The sequence below is a fragment of the Centruroides sculpturatus genome, unplaced genomic scaffold (genome assembly GCF_000671375.1).
Source record: "Centruroides sculpturatus isolate CEXI.00-Female unplaced genomic scaffold, Cexi_2.0 scaffold256, whole genome shotgun sequence".
Lineage (NCBI taxonomy): Eukaryota > Metazoa > Arthropoda > Arachnida > Scorpiones > Buthidae > Centruroides > Centruroides sculpturatus.
Genome location: NW_019384583.1, coordinates 165,201 through 179,432, shown reverse-complemented (window position 1 = coordinate 179,432; position 14,232 = coordinate 165,201). Strand labels below are relative to the sequence as shown.

Genomic DNA, 14,232 nt, shown 5'->3' with positions numbered 1-14,232 from the left:
TGAAGCAATCTATACCATCTACAAAATGGCTATGGAGTGCATGATCTGCTATGCCTGTGGTATTTGGTGAAAGACTCCACCAACACAAAGCAGAGCAGGATGCTGCTAAGTATTTAGAGGCCTGCCACCCTATGGGTCACTAGAATGTACAGAACTGTGTCCACAGATGTAGCTCTGGTTTTGGCTGGACTGCTACTTTTGCCCCTGGTGATCAGCTAGGAGACAACCTTCTACAGAACAACAATTGAAGGAAAAGAAGCAAAACACTGTAATCAGATGTTCCCAGCCAAAAAGCTCATGTCAATCAGACATATGTGGCATCCACCCAAGCCAAAGGGTTGGAATTGACTAGGATGTTGGTGAACTGACACTAAGCGGTGTTTAGATCTACATCAATGGTTCAAAAGATGACAGCCAAGTATGTGCTGTGTACTGTGTCTATAATGACGGAGTTCTAGCATACAGTTCGTCAGTCAGACTGAATCTGCGTTTCAGGCCAAACTTATAGCTCTTACAGGAGCATCCCAGTGGATCCTACACCATCCAGGTCCCAAGCTGGTCAAGATATATTCTGACAGTCAGTCATCGCTTCAGGCCTTGAGTGACCGATTGGTACTGGAGATCAGAGGTAGGGTACTGAGGGTGAGGCATGCACAACAATTTGACCTAAGGTGGGTCTGAAGCCACATTGGGATCCTGGGCAACAAGCATATCGATCACTTGGCCAAGGCAGTGACCAAGGGCTTATTTGTAACAGAGAAGATAGAACCTCTGGCAAGTTACATAAGATATTTTACTGCAACGATCCATGACATACTGGCAAGAGTGTTGGAACCTCAGTATGGTAGGTAGGTCAATCTATGCCTTCGTGCCTGAAGTTGGTCGAACTCCGATCAATTGTAATTGGACACTGATCCAAGTCCTTGTGGGACACAGGAAGTTTCCCATTTCAAGTCCAAATTTGGACAAGGAGATAGTTGCTGCTGCTGTGGGTGTTCATGTGGTGATGTGAGGCACTATGTACTTAAGTGTCCTCTAATGGATGACTTCTGTAGAAGGGCTAATCATATTGATTGGAACATTGTATTATTGTATTATTGAACATTGGATATTGTACAAACCGTTGAGTTTAAATGAGCAGTGGACCTACTAAAAACCATTTATTATTTAACGTCCATAAAAATTATATTTATATTAATGATGTCTCCAAAATTTTTCACCAAAAAATAATTTATCAGGAAGCATGTAAACGCCATTCGATGACAAGCTCCACGACGAAAACAAGCTTAAGCAATGGCGTAGTCGAATGGTGCACACTCTGTAAGTAATCCTACAATTTTTTGTTTATAGCAGAGTTTATATGGATTATTCCCAAAAAATTATACGTATTTTGGAAATGATGAGTTGAATTAGTCTAGAATCGATTAATTTTATGGAAGAAACCTTTCAAACAGCCGTAGTCTGTAAACTGCATATGTGCCGGGCTGTGATTGGCTGGACTCGTAGAAAATGGATTCATAAAAACTGGAACGTATCTCCCGTGTTATAGGGGGGTCAACTGTACTTCCAAAGCCTGAGCATACAACTCAGTGACTACTGAGTGCCCAACTAGCTATGATTAAGATACATTCTCTTTGTACTCTAGTACCATTTGGTGGAGAAGGGTCAATACTCAGAGTGATATGATAATCTTGCAAGTTTTTATTTACTCAACACTTACAGCTACTATTGTTTTGCTGAGTTTCAGTCACTTTCACTCTTTTGTGAAGTAAACACATGAAAATGGCATCTAAAAGAAAGTGGTTGTTATGATGGAGAAGAAATTAGAAATATAAAATAAAATGTATATAAATTGTGTTATTTATGTCATTAACAAATTTTCCAAATTATCTGATTCAGGCCTGGTTCTTTTTGAGCTGTATAAATGGGATTCCACTAATTTTAATATAAGCCTGGAAAGTAGTTTACTAATACTGCTACAAAAAGCATGTTATTTGTAATTTGAGACATAAGTAATTTTACATGATTTTATGGTGCTAAACATGAAAACGACATTGAAAATGTAGGATTGGTTTTTGTTTGGAAGTTAGGGGAAAAGTTGAAAAAGGCTGAAAAATGAAAACTATTTCTTTTCCCATATTTGTTATAATTTATTTATTATTTTACGTCTGCATATACTATTACAGTTCATAAATCTCCTGACATCTTGGATTACAACCTAATAATGATTGACACTGAACTTTTTGTTCTTGTTGATATTATGTCTGACATGCAAGTTTTAATATAAAGTGTTTATTCGTGAACTATAACTTCATTCCTACTTTTTTGAAATTGGACTAGTCTGTGTGACTGGGTAAATGTGGAGGCAGCTGCTGATGAGCTGTGTCTGTGCTTTGGAAGGGGATAGGATGCATGAGCAGATTGAAAAGCAAGTTGGATTATGCTAGGATTCAGTTACTGAGTTATTTTTTACTTCTTTGTATTTGTGTTGTGTATTAAGAAAACCTTCATTTGTGTTATTCTACATTTAATGTATTGGAAATATGCTGCATAAGTGTGTGAACAATGCAAACTAGTTCTGTTACACTTATGACAATGTTACATTTTCCTCCAGTAAATGATGTATGACAACAATCATGCAAAAAGCCTACTTTTTATACTTTGGTTGTACAGTAATCATTAAGACAAACTGTGGACAATACAGTTTTGTTGAAATACCTGAGCTGTGATCAGTATTGCAGAATTATTTCTAAGTCTAGTTATGCTGTAATGCTGAACATATTTCTAACTACTACTTGACTCCTGCCACTGCTGGATTTCTGACTACTTAAGTCAGCTTGTTTTATCTATGCTAACCTTCTACTAGTGATGCCATTGTTTTTGTTTTGTCATATGTAGTGTTGCCACCTTTTCAAAATCGCTGACCCGGACAGCAGGTGAGGTTTGTTTGAACAGAATTTCCTGATGCATGCGCAATGTCATTTTGCAATGCGAAGAATAACGTGCAGTGTATGCTGGTTCTGAATCAATTACAGTTAGGGACTAGGGAGACTTGGGTAGGAGTAACGTAAGTAACTAAATTAAGAAAAAACAACTACAGATGACTTAGCTCTATTGGATATTGGAGATGTGTACGAATACAAATCGTACGAGCAAAAACAAAAAAAAAAGAAAAAAGAAAAAAAAAGGTTGACAGGTTGCGCACTATATTCCTGGACAAAATTGAATGTTCACCCGGACAGTGAGTCGATTCCTGGACTGTCCGGGTGAAAACCGGACGGGTGGTAACACTAGTCATATGATTAGCAAGATGGAAGCTCCTGCTGGACTAAATATACTTTTATAATAGTCATAAAATTATTGTAATTATGATAATTTATTTTATGATAAAATTATGATGATTATCATTCACCATTTCTGCACACAATAAGTCTTAACTTGCTAACTCAGCACACTGTTCGAGGATATTCAGAATACTTCTTAGCTCTGTCCTCCTAGCCAATTACATTTCTTACTTAGCATTCTGCATTACTGAATTTAGTTCTGTTTAATGGATATGTATTTCTGGCTACATAGGAAGGAACTTGCCATGCCATTTGTAGTTCCAATTGTATGAAAAGAATCAATTGTGTTACAGGTTCTACTTCTGCATTAACCATGCCAAAGTATGAATGACTAAGAAGAAGATAACCATTAGCTATCCTGATATGCCTTCTACAATACTGCCTAAACTACATAGTGAGGAAATACCCATTTCAGAACCTTCCAAGTACACAATAGTGAGTGATGTAGATGAACCAGACATGAATGAATTGGCAGATCATCATTATTTGACCGAATTTGTGTTGAATTTTTGAGATGCAACACAGAATAACACAGGAAGAACTGAATAATCTTATCAGGGATCTGGAATTACCCAAGAATAAAGCAGAACTATTCATGCCAAATGGTTGCCAGATTATATGAAACTATATTAATGCTGTTGTTAATATTAATAATTAAATATCAAGTAATTTGGCCTAGAGGTAGGAGTTAAGTGTTATTTCTTTTTAAATTAATTATTAAATTTATCAAGTTCTAGAAAAAAAGCTAGAAGAAAAGAATAAACCTGAAGCAGGGCTTGAACCCACAACTTGTGCTTGCCTTGCAGACACGTTGCTAGTTATGTTCCAGCTGATCTTCAATTCCAGAACTATTAATTTAAATATAACCATACTGGTTACTCACAATGCTGACTTGTAAATAATTAATAATAGTAGCATTAATATAGCCTGATATAATCTATCAATTGTTTGACATTAATTTAAAAATTTGTTAATCAATGTTTATATTTGCAGAACTAATGGCTTGGCTTCCAGGTTGAAACAATGGAATTGCCTTGCAGAAAATGTGAAAAGTTACTTCTTTTGCTGCCAACACAATGTTTTTTGCAGTTCTATTCTAAAGAAGGTGATCTCAATTTCTGTAACATTGTCAATGATGTTACAGCAGCTTTGGGCATCATGTACACTTGCAATAAATGGCATTTGTTTATAGATTCAGTTTGAAGTTGGTGCTTTTACACAACAACACGCTGCCTTCTGTTCCACTGGCATATGTTACCCAAACTAAAGAAATCTATACAGTTATGGAAACCTTAGACTTCAGAACAAGAATCAGGAGTGATGTGCATTGGATTTTAAAGTTATTGCTATATTAATGGAACTACAGCAGGGATACAGAAAATTTTGTTGCTCTGTCTGAATGGGATAGTTGTGACAAATTAAATCATGACAAGGATTGGCCTCATCAATTATCACTTACACTACATTCTTCTGGCCTGGTATATCAGCTGCTTGTCAATCTGGATAAAGTCAGCATTCTACCACTACATATTAAATTTGGACTCATGAAACAGTTTGTAAAGGCTCACAATAGGAATGGTGATGCATTTACCTATTTGTGTCAGCAATTTTTGAGGATCACCACAGAGAAAATCAAGGAGGGAATATTGATTCCCAGATCAGAAAACTTCAAGAGGATGAGGAATTTGAGAGTTGGTTGAAGGACAGTGAAAGAGATGCTTGGAATGCTTTCAAAATTGTATCAGCTACTTTGTTAGGAAATGTCAGAGCTGAAAGCTTTCATCAACTTGTGGATGAACTTCTAATGTCCTGTGAGAAAATTGGCTGCAGAATGTTCCTGAAACTATATATCTTCTATTCCCATTTAGATGTCTTTCCCATTAACTACAGTGTACTCAGTGATGAACACAGGGAGCATTTTCATCAGACTATCAGTCATTGAGAAGCATTACAAAGATAAATGTGCCTTGCAATATTGGCAGATTACTGCTGGATGATCAGAAGAGAGGCCCCAGAAGGAAATACAAAAGACAAACAAAAAGACATTGTGTTTGAAGCATGTAAGTGCATTTATTTCTAATAAAAGAAAATGTTATTAAACTTTATGTTCTTTAGTTTTTCCTTAACTTCCATACAAGAACCATTCTCTCATTTTTCAATGTCTTTTTTTTTGTTCATCTGAAAATTACATAAGATTAGTTAATCATGTCTCTATTGAACAGTGTAATTAGCAAATTTTAAATGTATATTGCTTGTTTAAATGTTTTTTTTTAAATATTTATAATTGTTTTATCTAAATAATTAACAATTTTTTTAAATGCTAATAATAATAAATGTATACAATAATAAACTGCTTTATAGTCTTCCAACAAAGTTGTGCAATACATTTTTTACCAATTATTTGTAAATTTAGTTTTCATTAGAAGTGTGAAGATGACATCAACAAAAGTATAATCAAATATAATTATTATGATAAACTCTATTGTAATTTGAATGTAGATTATAGAGTTCCAGAAACTCAACTCTCGATAACTCAACATTCTGTAAAACTCATCGTCATTCCAGAACAAAATACGAGCAATTATTTTATTATGACATTGTCACAATGCTGAGCTGCAATTTTTAATCATATTTTTAATTTATTTGATTTAAAATATATGTTCTCCATCTCAAATTAGTATTGTCTTGCCCCTTTTCCTGTTAGCAATAGAGTCATGCTGGTCATCTATCTAACTTAGGGGTCCCCAAAGTGGTCGATATCGACCCCTTGGGGTCGATAACAGTTCTCCAGGGTCGATTAATACACGAGGGTCGAAAGGGGGTCGATTAATACCAAAGAGGATCAATTAAACTGTCTAGGAAAAAAATAGAATATTCCAATAAAAATTTGAAATACAGATATGATCAACAACATTACTGACTACCCTAGTTATAAGTTGAGTTTTGCCTTAGCCTACGCTGCTTTAAGCATGTGTTACTCTGTTTTCACGCATCTGGCAACTGTACTAGTGTTACAAACATGTTATGAATTCTGGTAGTTCTTCATACACAGACATATGTTGCACTGTTACACTCTAGTAGGGTTGTCACTCTTAAGTATTTTATATCTAAATGTAGATATTTTGTCCTTTACAGAGAAAATATTGTAATATATCGAAGATACATATAAAATATATCGATAGTACAGAAGTGTTTGCAAGGAAAAAATGTTACAATTATTCAAGCTTGAACAATCATTATGGCCTTTCAAGTAAAAATGGAGCTATTTAAATCTTCACTGGCACGATCCAGTTTTAAATATTTTTCAAACTTGCGAATACTAAAAGAAAATGAAAAGATTTCCGTCCGTGATTTGGAGATATATATTACACATTGTGATAAATTAAGAGAAGACTTTAAAGCATGTTTCAAAGACTTGGAGAATATGCATGTTCCTGAATGGTTTGCTAATGCATTTGATGTAAAAATAGATAATGAAGGTAGTAAACCTGGCTTAGAAGATGAACTGAGTGAAATATATGTAGATTTCGAAGCTAAAGCATTGTTTAAAAATAAAAACCTCAGTGAATTTTGGTGCAATAACAATATTGTCCTAAATATTCCAAGCTCAGAGCAGAAGCTGAACCTTTCTTACTTGCATTCCCAACTTCATACATGGTAGAAGCTGGCTTAGCCACGCAAATGCAATTTTGACAAAACAGAGGAACAGATTGAACTTGGAAAACTGTGGTGATTTGCGACTAAAACTTACCAATTTTCAACCGTATATCAATAATCTTGCTGCTTCTCTTCAGACACATCCATCCCACTAATATCAACTATTTTAATAAAAAGGCATGCCAACATATTTTTAAGGCATTCAGTAGTAGTTGCAAAATGACAGTAAGAGGTTTTTTCATCCAATATAACTTCTGTTATGTTTTCAAAGATAAGCATGTATTTTATGTATTATGACATGTACGGTTTAAGAACTATAGGAAAATTTCCATCTATCCATAATTTTGCTATTATTTTTTAAGATTATAAATCAGTGGAAAATATCTCCTTTTTCTGTTAATGTTATTGGGTGGATTTTATAAGATATGGGAACTATAAATTCTTTTGTTGGGTTGTTATGCAGGTCTCCTTATCGCTTAACATTAGAAATGCAAAAGTGATTTAATGTTTTTGTTAAATACTTAATCTGGGGGTCGATAAGAAGGCAAATATTCTATAAAGGGGTCGACGGGATAAAAAGTTTGGGGACCCTAATCTAACTTTTTTCAGGGGGAAATTTTTGAATTGAAATAACATGACTTCAGGTCAAACTGGAAGTTCATAATTAATCAGGACCTCTTACCTCTAAGCTTCCATATCTGATCTCAGTTTTCATCTATGTAACTCTGTTCTCGAGATTAAGAAAGGGTAGAGGCAGTAGACAGACAGACGACAGTGGGAATTTGTCTGCAATTTTTTCAAATTGCAGCCCAACTAGCTTTATTTTTTTATAAAATTAAAAAGTACAATCATTTTCTCTCTTGTAAACACACCTGTATCACAGAATGATACATGTCTGTTGTGAACTTCACAGATATTGCTGACCTCTGGTTGGATATTTTATTCAATTATAAATAGAAATTTTGTGTTTTAGGAACAACTAATAATAATCATGCTGTTTTATGTTTTAAGTCAATAAAAAATTGTTAATTGAATTATTGATAGAAATAAAATACATTTTTAAGATCATACAAAGAAATAAGAGATCTTGATACATATAGAAATTTTAGATAAAAGAATTTAGGATTAATTCATGACATAATAAGAAAAAAATTTATCGTGTGTTCTCAAAGGCAAAAAGAATAAACAGTAAATTTATTATTTACTGACTAAATTTTCCAGTTATGAATTTTTGAGTTATAAATGTGAATTTTGTTTGATAAAATTATCTCAATAGGAAGGTTAAAAAATATGATAATTTCTTGTCAAATGCAGGTACTGAAATTCATAAGCATTTTTTTTTTTATGCCTGAAATTTTTGTCTGAAGCATTTGATGTGTGCCTTTCTTACAAACACACTTCATTCAACTTTTATAAGAAAATTTGGATTTAAATTATTGTAAGGATTTTGTGATTGTAATTGTGAGGAATATTGTTTCTTTACAGTTAAGGATTTTCAGGGTGTCAATGGACCTGGAAATGTCGGAATTTATCAGATCAAGGAAGTCTTGGAAATTTCAGGGAATTTGGTATTAAACCTAGAAAAGGAAAAACAAAATTATTATTGTAGAGTGTATAATGCATTATATAATGGTAAAGGAAACAACAAGCAATTTGAATGTCCACATGTTGTGTTTCATGATACTCACAATGATCTAAGCTTACATGTGTTTTAAGAAAGTACAAAATTTGAATTATGTGGCTTTTAATTGTTTTATGAAAAAAATCTAGCATTTCCAATCATAAATAGCTTATTTTTAAGTGTCATCTTGTGAGATTCACTGAAAAGCAGTTGGCAACTGTAGCTAGCAGTCAGTTTTCTTTGGAAATGAGGTTGTATAGGAGGTCTGTTTACAACATTCAAAGTAAATGGTATGTAGAATCCATCTACATTTCAGCAATACTCGCAATTTACAATAATTGCAGGGTTGAAACTGGTCACTATTTCAACTAAATGTTGCTTTTTTTGTTAGTGACATTTTATAATAGAGGAGAAGGTGGTATTATGGAACCCCAATTATATTTTANCTGGAACGTATCTCCCGTGTTATAGGGGGGTCAACTGTACTTCCAAAGCCTGAGCATACAACTCAGTGACTACTGAGTGCCCAACTAGCTATGATTAAGATACATTCTCTTTGTACTCTAGTACCATTTGGTGGAGAAGGGTCAATACTCAGAGTGATATGATAATCTTGCAAGTTTTTATTTACTCAACACTTACAGCTACTATTGTTTTGCTGAGTTTCAGTCACTTTCACTCTTTTGTGAAGTAAACACATGAAAATGGCATCTAAAAGAAAGTGGTTGTTATGATGGAGAAGAAATTAGAAATATAAAATAAAATGTATATAAATTGTGTTATTTATGTCATTAACAAATTTTCCAAATTATCTGATTCAGGCCTGGTTCTTTTTGAGCTGTATAAATGGGATTCCACTAATTTTAATATAAGCCTGGAAAGTAGTTTACTAATACTGCTACAAAAAGCATGTTATTTGTAATTTGAGACATAAGTAATTTTACATGATTTTATGGTGCTAAACATGAAAACGACATTGAAAATGTAGGATTGGTTTTTGTTTGGAAGTTAGGGGAAAAGTTGAAAAAGGCTGAAAAATGAAAACTATTTCTTTTCCCATATTTGTTATAATTTATTTATTATTTTACGTCTGCATATACTATTACAGTTCATAAATCTCCTGACATCTTGGATTACAACCTAATAATGATTGACACTGAACTTTTTGTTCTTGTTGATATTATGTCTGACATGCAAGTTTTAATATAAAGTGTTTATTCGTGAACTACAACTTCATTCCTACTTTTTTGAAATTGGACTAGTCTGTGTGACTGGGTAAATGTGGAGGCAGCTGCTGATGAGCTGTGTCTGTGCTTTGGAAGGGGATAGGATGCATGAGCAGATTGAAAAGCAAGTTGGATTATGCTAGGATTCAGTTACTGAGTTATTTTTTACTTCTTTGTATTTGTGTTGTGTATTAAGAAAACCTTCATTTGTGTTATTCTACATTTAATGTATTGGAAATATGCTGCATAAGTGTGTGAACAATGCAAACTAGTTCTGTTACACTTATGACAATGTTACATTTTCCTCCAGTAAATGATGTATGACAACAATCATGCAAAAAGCCTACTTTTTATACTTTGGTTGTACAGTAATCATTAAGACAAACTGTGGACAATACAGTTTTGTTGAAATACCTGAGCTGTGATCAGTATTGCAGAATTATTTCTAAGTCTAGTTATGCTGTAATGCTGAACATATTTCTAACTACTACTTGACTCCTGCCACTGCTGGATTTCTGACTACTTAAGTCAGCTTGTTTTATCTATGCTAACCTTCTACTAGTGATGCCATTGTTTTTGTTTTGTCATATGTAGTGTTGCCACCTTTTCAAAATCGCTGACCCGGACAGCAGGTGAGGTTTGTTTGAACAGAATTTCCTGATGCATGCGCAATGTCATTTTGCAATGCGAAGAATAACGTGCAGTGTATGCTGGTTCTGAATCAATTACAGTTAGGGACTAGGGAGACTTGGGTAGGAGTAACGTAAGTAACTAAATTAAGAAAAAACAACTACAGATGACTTAGCTCTATTGGATATTGGAGATGTGTACGAATACAAATCGTACGAGCAAAAACAAAAAAAAAAGAAAAAAGGAAAAAAAAGGTTGACAGGTTGCGCACTATATTCCTGGACAAAATTGAATGTTCACCCGGACAGTGAGTCGATTCCTGGACTGTCCGGGTGAAAACCGGACGGGTGGTAACACTAGTCATATGATTAGCAAGATGGAAGCTCCTGCTGGACTAAATATACTTTTATAATAGTCATAAAATTATTGTAATTATGATAATTTATTTTATGATAAAATTATGATGATTATCATTCACCATTTCTGCACACAATAAGTCTTAACTTGCTAACTCAGCACACTGTTCGAGGATATTCAGAATACTTCTTAGCTCTGTCCTCCTAGCCAATTACATTTCTTACTTAGCATTCTGCATTACTGAATTTAGTTCTGTTTAATGGATATGTATTTCTGGCTACATAGGAAGGAACTTGCCATGCCATTTGTAGTTCCAATTGTATGAAAAGAATCAATTGTGTTACAGGTTCTACTTCTGCATTAACCATGCCAAAGTATGAATGACTAAGAAGAAGATAACCATTAGCTATCCTGATATGCCTTCTACAATACTGCCTAAACTACATAGTGAGGAAATACCCATTTCAGAACCTTCCAAGTACACAATAGTGAGTGATGTAGATGAACCAGACATGAATGAATTGGCAGATCATCATTATTTGACTGAATTTGTGTTGAATTTTTGAGATGCAACACAGAATAACACAGGAAGAACTGAATAATCTTATCAGGGATCTGGAATTACCCAAGAATAAAGCAGAACTATTCATGCCAAATGGTTGCCAGATTATATGAAACTATATTAATGCTGTTGTTAATATTAATAATTAAATATCAAGTAATTTGGCCTAGAGGTAGGAGTTAAGTGTTATTTCTTTTTAAATTAATTATTAAATTTATCAAGTTCTAGAAAAAAAGCTAGAAGAAAAGAATAAACCTGAAGCAGGGCTTGAACCCACAACTTGTGCTTGCCTTGCAGACACGTTGCTAGTTATGTTCCAGCTGATCTTCAATTCCAGAACTATTAATTTAAATATAACCATACTGGTTACTCACAATGCTGACTTGTAAATAATTAATAATAGTAGCATTAATATAGCCTGATATAATCTATCAATTGTTTGACATTAATTTAAAAATTTGTTAATCAATGTTTATATTTGCAGAACTAATGGCTTGGCTTCCAGGTTGAAACAATGGAATTGCCTTGCAGAAAATGTGAAAAGTTACTTCTTTTGCTGCCAACACAATGTTTTTTGCAGTTCTATTCTAAAGAAGGTGATCTCAATTTCTGTAACATTGTCAATGATGTTACAGCAGCTTTGGGCATCATGTACACTTGCAATAAATGGCATTTGTTTATAGATTCAGTTTGAAGTTGGTGCTTTTACACAACAACACGCTGCCTTCTGTTCCACTGGCATATGTTACCCAAACTAAAGAAATCTATACAGTTATGGAAACCTTAGACTTCAGAACAAGAATCAGGAGTGATGTGCATTGGATTTTAAAGTTATTGCTATATTAATGGAACTACAGCAGGGATACAGAAAATTTTGTTGCTCTGTCTGAATGGGATAGTTGTGACAAATTAAATCATGACAAGGATTGGCCTCATCAATTATCACTTACACTACATTCTTCTGGCCTGGTATATCAGCTGCTTGTCAATCTGGATAAAGTCAGCATTCTACCACTACATATTAAATTTGGACTCATGAAACAGTTTGTAAAGGCTCACAATAGGAATGGTGATGCATTTACCTATTTGTGTCAGCAATTTTTGAGGATCACCACAGAGAAAATCAAGGAGGGAATATTGATTCCCAGATCAGAAAACTTCAAGAGGATGAGGAATTTGAGAGTTGGTTGAAGGACAGTGAAAGAGATGCTTGGAATGCTTTCAAAATTGTATCAGCTACTTTGTTAGGAAATGTCAGAGCTGAAAGCTTTCATCAACTTGTGGATGAACTTCTAATGTCCTGTGAGAAAATTGGCTGCAGAATGTTCCTGAAACTATATATCTTCTATTCCCATTTAGATGTCTTTCCCATTAACTACAGTGTACTCAGTGATGAACACGGGGAGCATTTTCATCAGACTATCAGTCATTGAGAAGCATTACAAAGATAAATGTGCCTTGCAATATTGGCAGATTACTGCTGGATGATCAGAAGAGAGGCCCCAGAAGGAAATACAAAAGACAAACAAAAAGACATTGTGTTTGAAGCATGTAAGTGCATTTATTTCTAATAAAAGAAAATGTTATTAAACTTTATGTTCTTTAGTTTTTCCTTAACTTCCATACAAGAACCATTCTCTCATTTTTCAATGTCTTTTTTTTTGTTCATCTGAAAATTACATAAGATTAGTTAATCATGTCTCTATTGAACAGTGTAATTAGCAAATTTTAAATGTATATTGCTTGTTTAAATGTTTTTTTTTAAATATTTATAATTGTTTTATCTAAATAATTAACAATTTTTTTAAATGCTAATAATAATAAATGTATACAATAATAAACTGCTTTATAGTCTTCCAACAAAGTTGTGCAATACATTTTTTACCAATTATTTGTAAATTTAGTTTTCATTAGAAGTGTGAAGATGACATCAACAAAAGTATAATCAAATATAATTATTATGATAAACTCTATTGTAATTTGAATGTAGATTATAGAGTTCCAGAAACTCAACTCTCGATAACTCAACATTCTGTAAAACTCATCGTCATTCCAGAACAAAATACGAGCAATTATTTTATTATGACATTGTCACAATGCTGAGCTGCAATTTTTAATCATATTTTTAATTTATTTGATTTAAAATATATGTTCTCCATCTCAAATTAGTATTGTCTTGCCCCTTTTCCTGTTAGCAATAGAGTCATGCTGGTCATCTATCTAACTTAGGGGTCCCCAAAGTGGTCGATATCGACCCCTTGGGGTCGATAACAGTTCTCCAGGGTCGATTAATACACGAGGGTCGAAAGGGGGTCGATTAATACCAAAGAGGATCAATTAAACTGTCTAGGAAAAAAATAGAATATTCCAATAAAAATTTGAAATACAGATATGATCAACAACATTACTGACTACCCTAGTTATAAGTTGAGTTTTGCCTTAGCCTACTCTGCTTTAAGCATGTGTTACTCTGTTTTCACGCATCTGGCAACTGTACTAGTGTTACAAACATGTTATGAATTCTGGTAGTTCTTCATACACAGACATATGTTGCACTGTTACACTCTAGTAGGGTTGTCACTCTTAAGTATTTTATATCTAAATGTAGATATTTTGTCCTTTACAGAGAAAATATTGTAATATATCGAAGATACATATAAAATATATCGATAGTACAGAAGTGTTTGCAAGGAAAAAATGTTACAATTATTCAAGCTTGAACAATCATTATGGCCTTTCAAGTAAAAATGGAGCTATTTAAATCTTCACTGGCACGATCCAGTTTTAAATATTTTTCAAACTTGCGAATACTAAAAGAAAATGAAAAGATTTCCG

At 33.6% G+C, this 14,232-nt stretch overlaps 1 protein-coding gene and 2 long non-coding RNA genes across 4 annotated transcripts in view; all 3 read left to right on the top strand.

The window, feature by feature from the left end:
• Nucleotides 1-14,232, top strand: part of LOC111624512 — a 215,903-nt gene that overhangs the window by 80,367 nt on the left and 121,304 nt on the right. The gene's annotated exons all lie outside the window — the stretch shown is intronic.
• Nucleotides 2,402-4,767, top strand: LOC111624517. The gene is made up of 2 exons (XR_002756588.1): nt 2,402-4,238; nt 4,338-4,767. It is a non-coding gene; the product is annotated as an uncharacterized LOC111624517 (long non-coding RNA).
• Nucleotides 10,786-12,311, top strand: LOC111624513. The gene is made up of 2 exons (XR_002756584.1): nt 10,786-11,782; nt 11,882-12,311. It is a non-coding gene; the product is annotated as an uncharacterized LOC111624513 (long non-coding RNA).